Source organism: Mastomys coucha, unplaced genomic scaffold (assembly GCF_008632895.1).
Source record: "Mastomys coucha isolate ucsf_1 unplaced genomic scaffold, UCSF_Mcou_1 pScaffold23, whole genome shotgun sequence".
NCBI lineage: Eukaryota > Metazoa > Chordata > Mammalia > Rodentia > Muridae > Mastomys > Mastomys coucha.
In genome coordinates, this window is record NW_022196906.1 from 63,031,160 (window position 1) to 63,046,667 (window position 15,508).

The 15,508-nt window shown below is 40.1% G+C and overlaps 1 pseudogene; it reads right to left on the bottom strand.

The window, feature by feature from the left end:
• Positions 1 to 15,508, bottom strand: part of LOC116073640 — a 58,693-nt pseudogene that overhangs the window by 23,451 nt on the left and 19,734 nt on the right.

A 15,508-nucleotide genomic window follows, 5' to 3' on the forward strand; every position in this document is an offset into this window, starting at 1 on the left:
CAGGAGGAAGAAAACCCAGGCTGAGGAACCACCAGAACAGGAAACAGGAGAAGAGATGAAAGTAAAGTAAATGTTCCTAAGAGAATTTCACAGAAGTTGGAATGCTTGGGTGTCTTCATCAATAGCTGCTGAGTAGCCATGGAAAGATTAGAAGATCTCTTATGGAAATGGCAGGTGACAGGAAATAGAGTGAAGTCAAAGCAGAAGCCCACCATGAACTCCAAAGCACGGAGGGATGCTCTGGAGAATAGACATGTGGGTTCTGCAGACCCTTCTCCGGAATGGGAAGCTGTAACATTGACTGCACTGCTACTCAGGCTCCCAAGCCTGGCAGAATCCAGTTCTGCTACCCACCAAGCATACTGGCTATAAGAAGACTTCCTAGGTTCAGTTTTCACTCTGTGACCTTGAAGAAATTATTCAAACCTCATTTCTCATTTTCCTCATTTGTAAAAAGTGAGAATGTTTTGATACGATATCACATGAACATTATAACAGCAAGAATCCACATTCACTACAGAAAACAATCATGCCTAGCAAAGACCAAGCAGTTACTTAATGTTAGCAATTATGAGTTCTGAAGGAAAAAATACATGGGAACAGGAAGCAGAGACAAAACCAAGGGAGGACCTATTTCCTTTTAGTTCATAAGAACAGGAGGAAGCCCAGTGGGACCCTCCCAGAATGCTCTTAGAGGCAAATGATGTTGATGCAAAGTCTAAGCAGATGCCCACCATCCCATAGAGCATACATTCAAATGTCAGATATTGCCATTATCTTTCCTGGCTTATTATTTAAAATAGAGGAAAATTGATATCACTTTCAGAAAAAATAATAAAAACAGAACAAGACCCCAATCCACTTAATCACCAGCTACATCAAAGAGAAAACAATAAAACATGTGTGACCTATTCCCAGAACAAAAATGTTACAGTGTTCCCTTGAAATGTAGTCCAGAGAATGCCTCAGGACAGGAAGAGGTTCCATTGATAGGCCTATGTAGAGAACTTTAGCAGCGTTCCTGCCTGATTTCCTTTGATGGTGGAATAAACTGAGTTGGTGTTGATCAAAAAGCACACTAAACACCACAGCAGCAACAGAAAGCAAACGAGAACAACAAGGTTCACAGTCCGAGGGCTCTGAGATTATTTTAAAGATCACTTAGCATTTCCAGAATTTCCCGAGAAACTGAAAAGCAGTTATTCACAAGCTTGGCTGACTAGACAATATGGCAGTAGACAGAATCTTCAGTTCTAACCGTATCCCAGGAGAGTAGAAATTTGGATTGACATTTGACATAGTGATGAATTTGTATGTACTGCATATTGTTTCAATATTCTTAAGTTTTCTTTATTTGTGAGAACAAGGGTGTACCTGGTTGAGTTTATATGGACTGTGTGCATTCTTCTGCCCTCAGAAGCCAGAAGAAAGCGTCAGATCCCTAGAACAGGAGTTATGAGTGGTTGTAAGCCACTTAAGGTACATGCTGGGAACCAAACACAAGTACTCTACAAGAACAGTAAGTACTAACAACCACTGATCCATCTCTCCAGGTACTTTTGCTGAGCAATGGCAATTGAAAGGGTATAAACAATGGTTTCTTTCAATGAAAGGTCCTGAATAAATATTGAATAGCTATCTTCCCAGCTGTTGGCACATCTGTAGATTGCCTTCCAACTGTGGGTTCTGCTGCCACTGAAGGTAGATACCCCAAATAGAAATTGTATACAGGTATGACATTTGTTCTCTGTGTACTCAAATTTGAAAGATGGTTTCTAGGCTACCATTCGTGAGGAAAAATTGAGAATACTATATTAGGGGGCTGGAGAGAAGGCTCAGTGATGAGGAACACATACTGCCAGCATTAATGACATAGGGCATCAACTGGATTCTGTTGATGATAGCTGCGGGGCATTATTACTCATGAACCCTGGCTCAACTTCATTTGTGTAGACTTGATTCTGCGTAAAGAATTTACGGCAAAGCCTTCTATGGGGGAATACTGCTTCCAAGCCTAGGCAATCACTTTTATTTTCTCTTCCTTACCACAAAAGAGTCTCTTCTACCTAGATATGGACAAATTTCACAGATTCACACTTCAGTTCTGGCATCTCTTTCTTCACTTGGTTTCTTTTGGATATTTGGTTTTCTTTTGGAGCTATTTTCTCTCCCCTTGAAGGACATCTTTTAGAACTTTGATATGTGAAGAGTTATTGTTAGTAAACTCAAATTTTACCCCAAAGTATTTTTTTTATCCTCCTCATGGAGACTTTCATGTGAGTATATCATTATTTTTTCTCAGTGTTGAAAAAATATATTTTACTATATCTTGGTACCTATCTTGTCATAGCAATTTTATGATTCCATTTGTAGTTGAATTGGAGGTGTTCTGTTTTGTACAGGAGAAATTTGGCTCACAATTTCAGAATAGTGTCCATGGTTGTGAGCAATTCAAGGTTGCATGATGGAAAAACTTGTCACAGTCCACTCACAGTTGACAGCAGAGAACAATGAATTAGTGCATACATGATAATGCCCAGCTCACCATGTTCTCTACTCTAGTATTGTTCCAGATTCCCTGCTTAGGGAATGGCGCCACCCACAATGAGAATTGTCTTCATACTCCAAATAGCATAATGAAGATATGCCCCACAGACTTGCCCATGGGAAGTCTAGTCTAGACAATCCCTTGTTTATACTCCTTTTCCAGATCATTCTAGTTTGTGCCCATTGAGAACTCCATCTATCCAAGATGCTCACTCTGACCTTGGATGTAGCAGCCCAAGCAGCAAAGGATACATGCTGATATCACCATTCAATATAATCTTGCAAAAAGCTGCTTTTGATGATTTATGATTTATAGATATAGATTTTTTTGGTTTGGTATTTGTTATTACTGAATCTGAGTATTTTCATCAATTCATATACAGCCTTCTTCTTTTCTATTGTTTCCTTCTGTAACTTTTATTCACATGTCCTAAACTTTCGCTTCCAGTCTCTGTTTCTTAAAATTATCATATTACATTAACTTTCCCCATAAGCAGTAATCAATAGCTTCAGAATGTACTATATTCTGTATTCACATCTGTATTCTAATTCACCAGTTCTCTCTTTACTGCTGTCTAGTCTGTTCTTCAATCTGTTACTAATTTTAAGGGAGTTGTGTTATTAGAGGCTTGCTTTTTCAAGATTGGTATTTCTTTCATATTATGTTGCTTTCTGATTATATTTTAAATTCCTTTTATCTCTACCCTTAAAATATCTTAACTATATAGTTTTCCCCTAGTGGTTGTTATTGAAATCAATGAGCATTTAAATCTTTTTCTGTGGCTTTGCAATATCTAATTCATTTTGGTTAGTTTTTTCTGAGGTTGTGATTTTGCTTTCTCTCCTCCTACACATTTCAGTTATAAAAAAAATTGGCTAAGTCTGAGTTGAAGTTAATTCTTTATAGAATTGGGCTTTGTTTCTGCCCTGAGTCTGTGCTGTAGCCACTGTCAGTGAGTAGTTATGATGTACAGTTTCTGGGGTCTCTTGGGTTTAGCACAAGTGAGCCTAGAATCCATGTGAGTCCATGCCTGTGGTCACAAATTCTATAGAATGTCTCTGAGAGTATTTTATACTCATATTAATAAGCTTAATTTCTTCCCATAGGCTAATAATTTCTAATCCATACTTTCATCTATGTTAAAAGCATGTCCTAGTTTCATTTATGTTGCTGTGATAAAAATACCATGACAAAAAGCAATTTAGGGGAGAAAAGAATATATTTCATCTCAAAATTTCAGGTGAGAGTCTCTAATGGTGGGGAGGTCACAGCAGGAACTTTAAACAGCTGCTCACATCACAACCACAGTCAAGAGCAGAGAGAAATGAGTGCATGTGGGTGCACTTATTTACTTGCATGCTTGGGCTCAGTTTCCTTTCCCCACTCTCATATAGCCCAGTGTACCATGCAGAGGGAAAAGTCCTATCCATAGTGACTTGATTCTTTTCGCATCAGTTACCTTAACTAACACAGACCCCCTCAGATATACCTGAGCCAACATAATGTAGCTACTCCTCACCAACACTATCTGCCCAGGTGATTCTACTTCGTGTTAAGTTGGCAATCAAAACTGAGCATCACAAGTACATTTAATAATACTGACTCTAGAGTCTGGCTTGTTGTTCTATACCATGAATAGCCTCAAAAGTTTCCTCCTGTGTGCACATGCAACTAATGATTACTACTAGAAGAAACTCCAAGAGCATCCAGAACCTCAGCAGACTCTGACATTCCTGATCTATCTGTTCTTAGTCTTTGCCCTGTGGAGATTATTTCAATACAGGGTTAGATTGATTTCTGAAACTTCTGTGAAATGTTTGAGGCAGACCAGATCCTGTACTCCCTTTATTCTTGTTGTAGTATCAGAGCTATTTTTAACTTGTATTGCATTTATTTTGTTTATTCACTTGTGTGTATGCACATGTGTGCACATGAGATTGTTCATGTGTTTTTTTGACATGCTTTTGCTAATATAACATGTGTATGGAGGTCAGAAGGCAACTTTTGAGAGTCAATTCTCCCCTCCCCCATGAGGATCCTGGAGTTTGAACTCAGGCAATTATCCTTGTCTGAAAGCTCGTTGACTGCCTCATGAACACTGTCTGTTTCTCCCTAAGATTCAAAATTAACTTAAGCAATGCAGAAAATGCACTGAAAGTGAATATTAATTGAAAAAACTAATCTTGTATGATAGAAATTATCTTTTAATAAAGTATAAAGTGAGAAAAAGCACAACTTTTTAAGTTACGTTATGAACAATGAGAAAGATGAAAGGAAGCTCGTGTCCTTAATGAGTGACTCCAGCAGATACTGCATTTCTTGAGAGTAGGTCACCAGTTAGTGATAGTTGCTATGTTTTTATAGCACTTCATAGCTTGCAATGTGATTCTTATTTTATCTCATTTATTGTTCAGATTAAAGGGGGGCATTTATTAACACCAGTTCTACTGTATAACTGATGCATTTATGCCTTGTGCTTTCAACCCAAGTCCTGCTTCTTGCATTGGGACTGAACATATAAAGGGTGTTGATTCAGCAGAACTTGTCCTATAGTAGTTGTTGGTGAACTACTGGAATGAATGATCCTAGGAGAAGATAATTTGTAACTTTAATTTTTTTCAAATCCTATTTTTAATGATAGTTCTTAAATGCTTTAACATCCTTTTTAGCCTACCACCCACGAGAGGTAGTGGAAAAGAGAGGATACAGGGGAAATGGAGCTGTTTGGAAATAGTTCTTTGGAAGAACTCTCATGTGTTGTCTAGAAATTGGCAGTTCAGCTCACTGGCCAACTCACATCACATCACAGTGGCATCACAGCAGTCCAGTTCAGTAGAGTTGGGATATCAAACACAAATCAGTAGCAATGGCATGACCTAGCAGAGACAGTCAGGCCTCAGCCTCAGCACTAATCAGCAGGAGGGACCAGGGCCAACAGGAATGCCAGGAAAAGTTACTAGCTATGCTTCTCTCAGAAAAGTGAAGGTCAGGGAAGACTCGAGACCAACAAGCATTGTACAGCCATCTTTACCAGCAAACCAAGCTCTGTCTCTGTCTATTATGCCTATTTATATTCCCTCCCTCAAACATCATGTGTCCTCCACAAGTCTTGCCTCAGAACATGTGTCTGTCTCAGCTGACATCATTCTGCCAATCAGCCCAAGTCAAAGGGAACAGCAAGAAGTCACAGCACATCACCAGAAGTATTTTGTCAAATGGAGCTCAACTATACAATAAAAGACAGACCAATACATGGGTATCATTAGCAAAGAATCCTTCATCATGTGTCCTTTCACATGCTTGATTTAGCAGAACATCCTTTCTCCTGTGTCTGCTTCAGCAAAATGTTCTTTCATGAGTCTGCTTTAATCTTTTACCTGTGTCCAGTTCAGGAAAACACTCCTTCACATGTTTGCCCCAGAAAAACACCATCCAACACAACTGACTTTCCAAAGAACACTTAAACTTCCACTTCAATAATTTCTCTATAATTTATAAAATTTAAATAATATCACTTTATTATCTTATAAGAACATTACAGAGCTGTTTTATGGAAGCCACTCAAAAACTTATTCCCAACACCACACTTAATACTTCTATACAGTTACAAATGGACATTCTGAAACCATGGAGCTTCACTTAGGTTTTAAACAGGAAATCTAATATCGAAGTTAGGGTTCCTATTGCTGTGAAGAAACACCATGGCCAAGGCAACTTTTACAAGGGACAACATTTAATTGGGGCTGGCTTACAGTTTCAGAGTCTATTATCATCATGTGAGGAAGCATGGCAGCATCCAGACAGATATGGTGCTGGGAAAGGAGCTGAGGGTTCTGCATCTTGATCTGAGTACAGCCAGGAGAGAGACTGTCTTGCAGGCAGTTAGTAGGAGAAGGGTCTCTTCCACACTGGGCAGAGCCTTTGCATAAGACCTCAAAGCCTGCCTACACAGTAACATATTTCATTTGATAAAGCCACACCTATTCCAACAAGGCCATACCTCCTAAAAGTGCCATTTCTCATGGGCCAAGGTTATTCAAACCACCACATTCCACTCCCTGGTCCTCATAGACTTGTCTAAACAAATGAGTCTATTGAGGCCATACCTAGCCAACACATAATGCAAAATGTATTTAGTCTACCTTCAAAAGTCTCCATAGTCTAGCAGTCTCAGCATTGTTAAAAGTCCAAAGTTCAAAGTCTCTTCTGGGATTCATCCAATCACTTAATTGCAATCCCCTATAAAATTAAAATCAGAAAGCAGATCACATATCTCCAACATCCAAAACATAGTAGTAAGATAATACTGGACCAAAGCAAGACTCCAAACACTAAATCTCCATGTCTGATGTCAATGAGCTCTTCAGATCTCCAACTCCTTTCATCCTATCACAAGCTTTCTATTTTCCAACTCCTTCACTGCCTAAGCTTGACTATCCTGGAACTTTCTCTATAGATTGACCTTGAACTCAGAGACTTGCATACCTCTGTCTCCTGAATACCAGGATTAAAAGTATATACCACCATGCCTGGACTTAAGCTTTTCTTTACCTGGAACTTGCCCTGTATCAGGCTGGACTTGAACTCACAGATATATTTGCCTCTGTCTCCTGAATGGTGGGATTAAAGATATGTACCACCATGCTTGGGCCTAAGCTTTCCAAGGTCATTATTCCTCAAGATCCAGATCAAAAGTCCCTGTCTTCCACCCTTAACATCTGGATCACAGGTGTGCCCTCCATTTCTGGATTGTAGTTCATTCCAGATTAAAAGTCCAAACTATTTCTTGTTCAACTATAAACACAAACAATAAGCTTAGCTGGGTGGGATCTTGCCTGAGATCACCACTTGCTTAATCTCTTTATCTCCTTGAACACAGGATTCAGCTCCATTTCATTTCCTGGTGCCCTTTTAGTATTACTTGAACCATACATTTTGTATTTTTTTCTTTTTAAGCTTGCTGTGCTTGATCAAAATGTTATTCATGAGAGTAAACCAAAGAACAAAGTCTCTGCTGGGCTCTTTGAGACTTCTTTTGCCAGTACAATTAATATAAATTTCCTTAATTCAGCTTAAGGTAGAATCTTCAGGCAAGGGCAAAAAGAAGCCACATTCTACACCAAAATACCACAAAATAATCTTTAAGCCACACACTGAAGTTCTTCTCCACTGAAGCCTCTTGGGCCAGGTCTACACAGTTCAAAACAGTCTGAGTGACACAGTCTTCAATATCCCTACTAGGATATTCTATTAAGTCCCATTTAAAGCATTCCACTGCTTTCCAAACCCAAAGTCCCCAAATCCACATTCTTCCAAACAAAAGCATGGTCAGGACTATCACAACAATACCCCAGTCCCTGGTACCAACTTCCATCTTAGGTTTTTACTTCTGTGAACAGACACCATGAACAAGGCAACTCTTATAAGGACAACATTTAGTTGGGACTGACTTCCAGGTTCATAGTTTCAGTCCATTGTCATCAAGGTGGGAGCACAGCATTGTCCAGGCAGGCATGGCACTGGAGGAGCTGAGAGTTCTACATCTTCATCTAAACACTGCTAGAACAAGACTGACTCCTATGTGGTTAGAAGGATCTCATTGCCCACCACCATAGTGACACACTTCACCCAACAAAGCCACACCTATTCCAAATACGACATACCTCCTAATAGTGTCACTTCCTGGGCCAAACATATTCAAACCACCACACTGCCAAAAATGGCAAACAGCATCTGAAGAATAAGAGCTAGGGTTGCTCTGTAGCTCTCCATATGCACAGGCAAGCACAAGTATACCAACACACACATTAACAGGAGCACACACATGCATGGCATCAAAAGAAAAGGGTCATGTTATCTGACTTCCCAGATGTTTTCCATATGATAGTTATATTATGTGGTTGATCTTTTCAAATTTCTCTGGACTTTTCTATAATGGGAAGAGTGTCATAATACAGCTCTCTCCCTATATTTTAAATACTTCACTCTCCAGTCTCTCTTATAGAAAGCCACAGTTGGCTTCTGCCATTGTCTTTATGGTTGAACTGCTAAACTAACATTTTCAAGCAAGCTATTTACTAAAGGATAGCCCACATCCCTAGATCTTTATGTCTCTTTGTGATGGCTAGTTTTAATTAACAATTTGACACACTCATGAGTCATCTGCAAAGAGAGTTTCAGTGAGGGATTGTCTAGATCAAATTGGCTTGTGGCCATGCCTGAGAAGAATTATCTTGATTATGCAACTTGAGATGGAAAGATGTACTCACTCTTGGTACCATTTCTAGGAAGAAAATTCAGGCCTGCATGAGAGTGAAGAAAGCCAGGTGATCATTAGTATGCAGTCATTAATTTATTCCTGTCTGCTTTTTGATGGTACATGTAATGTGACTAATTATTTTAAGTTTCTTCTACTTTGAGTCCTGTAGTGATGAACTGTAGCCTGGAATTTAGATCTAAATGAAACCTTTCTCTCTTAAGTTGCTTTGGTACAGCAACAGGAAATGAAACTAAGACACAATTGGGCCACTTAATATTGGCAAAACAAGATAATGTAAGCTGTTATCATTACCAACAAAACTCCTAGATATTTCCCAAGTTAAATGATTTTTCCCAAGATAATCATTAAGTGAAAAATGACCTTTCTGACTGAGATTGACCTTATTCAACAATTCCTTGCTGCTAATATTCCTGTGGCTTAAGATGTGAAATGCTACATCTCAGGTATATAAAACTATATTTAGTTTGGGAGTCATATAAGCAAGGAAATATAGGATTATAATGCTATGTGGTAAAGGCTTTGTGAGAACCAAGCCCGATATGCTATTATTGTGAGACAATTGAAAAATACAAAACTGAGCCTTGAGAATCAGAAACCTTTCTGAACACATCCCTCTGGATGTTAGAAAGTGAATGATATCTAAAACAAACCACAGATCAACATGTATTAGTGATAGGGACTGTAATATAGGTCAGGTATGGGAAATCAAAATAACATAGCTCTCTGGACATGATGAGCATTTAGAAATAATTTCATATAGGAATAAAAGGTGAGTAGATGTAAGGCTGGTTTTCTGGGGCAGCTGCCAGAAAGGCCAGTACTTAAGTCATGTTGGCAATAGTGGTAGAAATGGAAGAAGGGCATTGAGGTTCTGGGCTTGAATTTTGTACTAGATATGATACAAAGCTGCAGGAAGTGTTATCATCATCATCATCATCATTATTATTATTATTATTATTATTATTATTATTATTATTATTAATGTGTTTACTTTTTATAGGAGTGTTTAGCCTGAATGTATGTCTATGTACCATGTGCATGCTTTGTGCCAGCGGAGGCTATAATAAGGCATCAGATACACTGAGCATAGGAGTTATAGAAATTGTAAGAACTGCCATGTGGGTGTTGGGAATAGAACCTGGGTCCTGTGGAAGATGATCTGGAGCTCTTAATTGCTGATTAACTCTCTGGCCACTGTTGGAAAGTTCTGAATAGAAAAGTGATGGGAGACTTAGGTTTAGAAAAGATCATTCTGGCTGCAATCAGTGCAGAGCATAGAACTGAGACAGGAGTGGCCTCTGAGGAAGTTCGAAAGCCTTCTGCCAAGAAGCTTGTCTGTGATGGGAAGAACTGAGGCAGAGCCAGAGTGGTACCTGGAGAAGCATCAGTATGTGTTTCAAAATTTCTTCCCTGCCTGTGGTTTGTTGGTTCATTTCTCAACTGTGTTTTCAGATAAGCAGAAAGTTAAATTGTATCTAACCTGATAGAGTTAACGTTTTAACTGTCAACTTGATACAGCCTAGAATCAGCTGAAGAAACAGTTTCAATAGTTGTGTTTATCAGAGTGGTTTTTGGACATGTCTGTGAGGGGTTGTCTTGATTATTAATTGCTGTAAGAGGGCCCAGTCTGCTGTGGGTGGTACCATTCTGCATGCAAATGGTCCTGAACTATATATATGAGAAAGCTAGCTAAGCATGATCCTGGGTGTGAGCCAGCAGGCAGCATTCCTTCATAGCTTCTGCTTCCTGCCCTGACTTTCCTCAATGATGAACCGTGACCCAGACATAAACGTCAAATAAAGCCTTTCTTCTCCTAAGTTTCTTGTGGCTATAATGCTTTATCACAGTTACAGAAAGAAAACTGAAATCAAGACCAGCTCATTGTTTCCTTTTCAATTGAACTTAAGTCTGCATACTGTGAGGTAGGAACTGGGTCCTATTTCCTGTGAATACCAAGTGAGTCTATCCTTTAAAATACATTTTAAGACCAAGTCTCAGTAAGTTAACCAGGCTGCTTGAAACTCATTTTATAGCCAAGATAGGCCTTGACCTTGTCCTGGGATCTTCCTGCCTCAGCCTCTCAGGTAGCTATAATTACAAGCCTGTGCCACCAAACCCCATCCATATCCCCAGTTTTGAAAACATTTCATTCCTCTTTTTATTCTGTCCTAAACAGTATTCAGCTTCCTGTGTAGTTTCCTCCTAGTTCCATGCCCCCACTTTCTTATCCAAGACAACATCCTTGTCTTAATTACGGCAGTGTGAGAGGTAATTCTGAAGTCAGGGTATGTATTCCTTGCAGCTTGGTTCTTATTATTCTCTTTTTAAGCAACTGATCCATCCATCCAGTTAGTCCCTCATCATAATGGAAACACCATTTTCACAAGATCTCACTCATTCATGTTTTTTTCATTCTTTTAAGAGATTATGTGAATGCCAGGCCTGTGGCAAGCACTGAAGTTGGTGCAGAAAAATGACAAATAAATAAAGCACACTCCCTATCTTAAGCTTATACCACAGTGGAAGAAAGACAGAAACAAATATTCCACAGTGCACCAAAAGCAAAAGCTCAGTCAATAAATATTTAGTGAGCACGCGCCATCAGCTTGGCACTGTAGAGTACTGAACTTGTGTCAAGTTTCAGCTTTGCCAATGCAAGTGTGAGCTCTCTTCCCAGCCTGATGTCGCCCACGTAATATCTTTTCCAAGCTGCACATTTACTGCTAACGACTTGGAGACTCCTCTTCTGAACATTTTCTAGGACAAAATCACAATGACTAGGAATATTTTCTATTACCGTGGTGCTTTCACCTTTTCAAAGTATATTTTAGATCCATTGTTTTGATTTTTCTTTTCATGGTTCTCTGATGAGTTATTATTTTGCCTTTTATTATTTATTGTTATTTTATGTATATACATTTGCCACATGCATGCAGCACCCAGAGTTGCCTGAAGAGGGCGTTGGATCTCCTAGAACTGGGATGCGATGGTTGTGAGCCACCATGTGGGTTCTAGGAACTGAATCCTGGTCCTTTGTACGAATAACCCTTAACATTTACTATTATTTTTATTTGGCAGAGGAAAGTAGATCACAGACACCTTAAAAAATTTGTCCATTAACCTCCAGTGAAGGCAAGAAACCATTTCCTTTCTTACTCTGCCTGTCTCTTTTCACATTTCTCTCATTAGCATCTTATCAGCACATACCTTGCAGGGAAGGTTTCCCATTTTGGGTACCACTTTTGAGCTCCAAGGAAAGCTGCCACAACGGCACTGCCTGTGGGAAGACAACGATGGATTGACAGAGTTATCTTTAAGTGCTGGTGGAGATTTATGAATGGGGGTGGGGAAAAGAATCAAGATCATTTTCACTACTATAACCGCCTGCAGACGATTCATAGTGTTTCTGACATGTTCTTCTTCGTTTTTCCCAGACTTCTGCTGGCAGGCAAAGGTCGTTCCTCCCCATCCAGCTCTGGAGTGAAGTGATAAACGTGTTGGGAAGCTCACGCAGGGTACAGTTCTGAGTTATATACAGTTTTCATTGATACAAATGTTTAAACTTGGCTTTCTTTTCTAAGCCTCTATCCGGGTGCTTTCAAGACATCAGTGTCCCTGATAAATGCCATCCCCATTGTGAGGCTTTTAAGGATACGGGCTTTAAAAAAATAAAGATGTGTAAGTGGCTGGTTATCTTTACTTAAACCATGTATTTATTTTTACTTTATATACACGAATGTTTGCCTACGTGTATGTTGACAATTGAACTTGGACCCTCAGAAAAACAGCCCACACTCTTAACTGCTGAGCTGTCTTTCTTACCTCTAATGTTTTAGTTTTGCATGCCTTTAAGGTTGCATGTGTGGACTGGTGTCTCTTAGTATTCAGTATGGATGACGCAGAACTGGCCAATGAGACCTTAAAGGAATACTTTTACTTTTTCTCAGCGTGGAAAATTTCCCCCGCAGCTCAGTAAATGTAGCAGCTGAATTATGAAGACGTGCTCCTTTGCCTAGGTACAGGGAGAGATGAAAACATTGTCCCCAAAGCAAGCATTCATTGGGAAAAGGAGCAAAACCTGACGGAACCTTACACTGTGGCATTAGAGATATGAGCCTAAAATCAAGGCTGGGAAATGCACTCACAAAATAATCAGTGAGGAAATGTTGTGGGCTGGTGACATGACTCAGTGGGAAAAGGCACTTGTGGCTAAGCCCCGATGACCTGAGTTCAATCCCTGGAACTCACATGGTGGAAAGAGTGAACTGACTCCCACAAATTATCCTCTGACCTCCATACCTGTAACCTGCTATGCCCACATGCATGTGTGTGCACACGATAGATGAATGAATGAATGAATGAATGAATGAATGAATGAATGAGTGAATGAATAAATGAATGAATGAATGAATGAGTGAATGAATGAAAGAATGAATGAATACAGGCAAGATCCATGGAGGGATGTTAAAAAGCAGTAGGTATAAGTTTAAGGAAAGATGGGCTACTAGTACAGCAGTATCTCTCATGGTATTTATTTATTATAACAAAGAGTAGAGGAATTGCACAGAGGCACAGTCTGGCAGACTGGCAGACACTGTCCTCTCCTCGCCAATGGATCAAATGAATTGACATCATGTCATCCCTGGTGCAAAGCATGTTTGGTGTCTTTGCCCACAGAGCAAGTTGGAGCACAACTTGTCAAAAATGTCTAACCTCAGTCTAATGATGAAACGTCCAAGAAGCCCAAAGTGAGCAGTGACGTGGTCAGCCAGGCCTTTGTTTAAAAAAAAAATCAAAGTCCTGGAAGGCAAGGAAAGTACGATGCACTGTCACACTCCTGAGAGAGGTTGGGAAGGCATAGAAGCTCAGGGCTGTGTGGAGTCCTGCATTAGTTTCTGAAATAGAAAAGTGCGGTTAGACGAAAGAGTGCTGAAATCCAGATGAAGGCAGGGATTAGCCAACAGTATCCCACCAACGTTGTGTTCTGAGTTTTCATCATCATACATTTACATAAGATGTCACAGCACCACTCTGCGAAGGGTGTGTGGATGTCCCCTGTGGTAGCTGAAAATGCTATGCAAATATAAATTCCTTTCACAGTTGAACTGCATATTGAGTTACAGCATTCTCTTTTCTCTGAGTGCTGTGTGTATACATGTGTACACATGTATGTTTATGTGTGTGCATATGTGCACATGTGTGCACACGTGTGCATGGGCACACACTCACACTCATATGGAGGGCAGACAAGGATGTTGGGTTTCCCTTCTCCATCAGTCTCCATCTTATTCCCTTGAAACAGGGTTTCTCACTGAATTGAAACTCACTTTTCCTTTTAGGCTGTCTGTCCTGTGAGTCCTCGGAATCCCCTCATCTTGGCCCCACCGTGCCACATGTGGCCATGTCCCGCTATGCTGGGGTTACAGGTGTATGTGGCCATGTTCAGATTTATTTTTTAATGTGTATACTGGAATTCAGACTCAGGTCCTCGGGCTTGCATGACAAGTGCTCTTATCCCTTGAGCCATCTCCCGAGCTCTAGGACTTTCTTCCTTCCTTCCTTCCTTCCTTCCTTCCTTCCTTTCTTTCTTTCTTTCTTTCTTTCTTTCTTTCTTTCTTCCTTTCTTTTTTCCTTCTTTTTTGTTTTGAAATATTTCATTAATTGGAACCCAGCTGACTGGAGGTTTAAACTTCTCTATATTGTTGCCTTGAGCTGAGCTGATAAATATGGTATTATCTAGAACTTATTCATAAAATTCACTTGCAGAGGAAACCCTGGGGTTAGTGCAGATCCAGGAGAGTGGAAGTTCTGAGTTGCATGGATCTGGGCTAACCTCCATTTCTATTTCCTGCCCTGCTTAGCCCTGAGTAGCCTCAGTAGCCCCAGGCTTTGTCCACACTGCTTCCTCAGCCAGAATTACACTTCCCCTTACATTACACACATGCCTTTTCTATGAGCTAGACCTCAGTTTGAGTGATGGTCCTGCCAGAATTAGTCATGGGAATGGTAATGACGTAACTCCCTGACTCTTGATTTCCTTGGCTGTAGAGCACAAGCTTTTACTGGATAGACTTTTAGATGTTCAGCATCACAATTTGTGTCACCAGAGCATCACAATTTCTGTAACTTTCCCTAATTCTTTTGGCCTGATCCTGTTTGCTCTGTGGGCCAGGTTAGCTTTGAACTCTCAGTCCTCCTCAAGTAGCTGGGGGCACAGGGTGCTCCCCACCAGGTCTCCCCCATCATCTGTGTTAAGTGTGAGTGATAGAAGGCTCTGTGATGTCACCTTTTTCCAGGATTCATTCACACTGTGCTCCTTAAACCAAGCTCTCTGAAGTCTGCTTTCTGCCTGGCACTCTGTGTGGGCCTGTGCTTGGAAGCCTTGGTGACAAGTGGTCAGCAGTGTGGCGTTCCCTGAAACAGCTGCCTAAGTCTAGAAGACTGAAGCAAACACAAGCTCCCAGTATAAGCTGTGCTAGATTCCAACCCTGCTGGGATCTCAGGGTAGAGTTAACCGCTCTATCTCTGCTCTCAGACAGACAGACAGACTCTTTTTTTCACTGTATTCTTCAGTAGAAGCAGGAACAAAATTAAGGCCTATTATTTACAGTTTAAAGAAAAACAGTTTTCTGAAGTTCTAAAAACTTTTAAGTAATACATATATATATATATATATATAT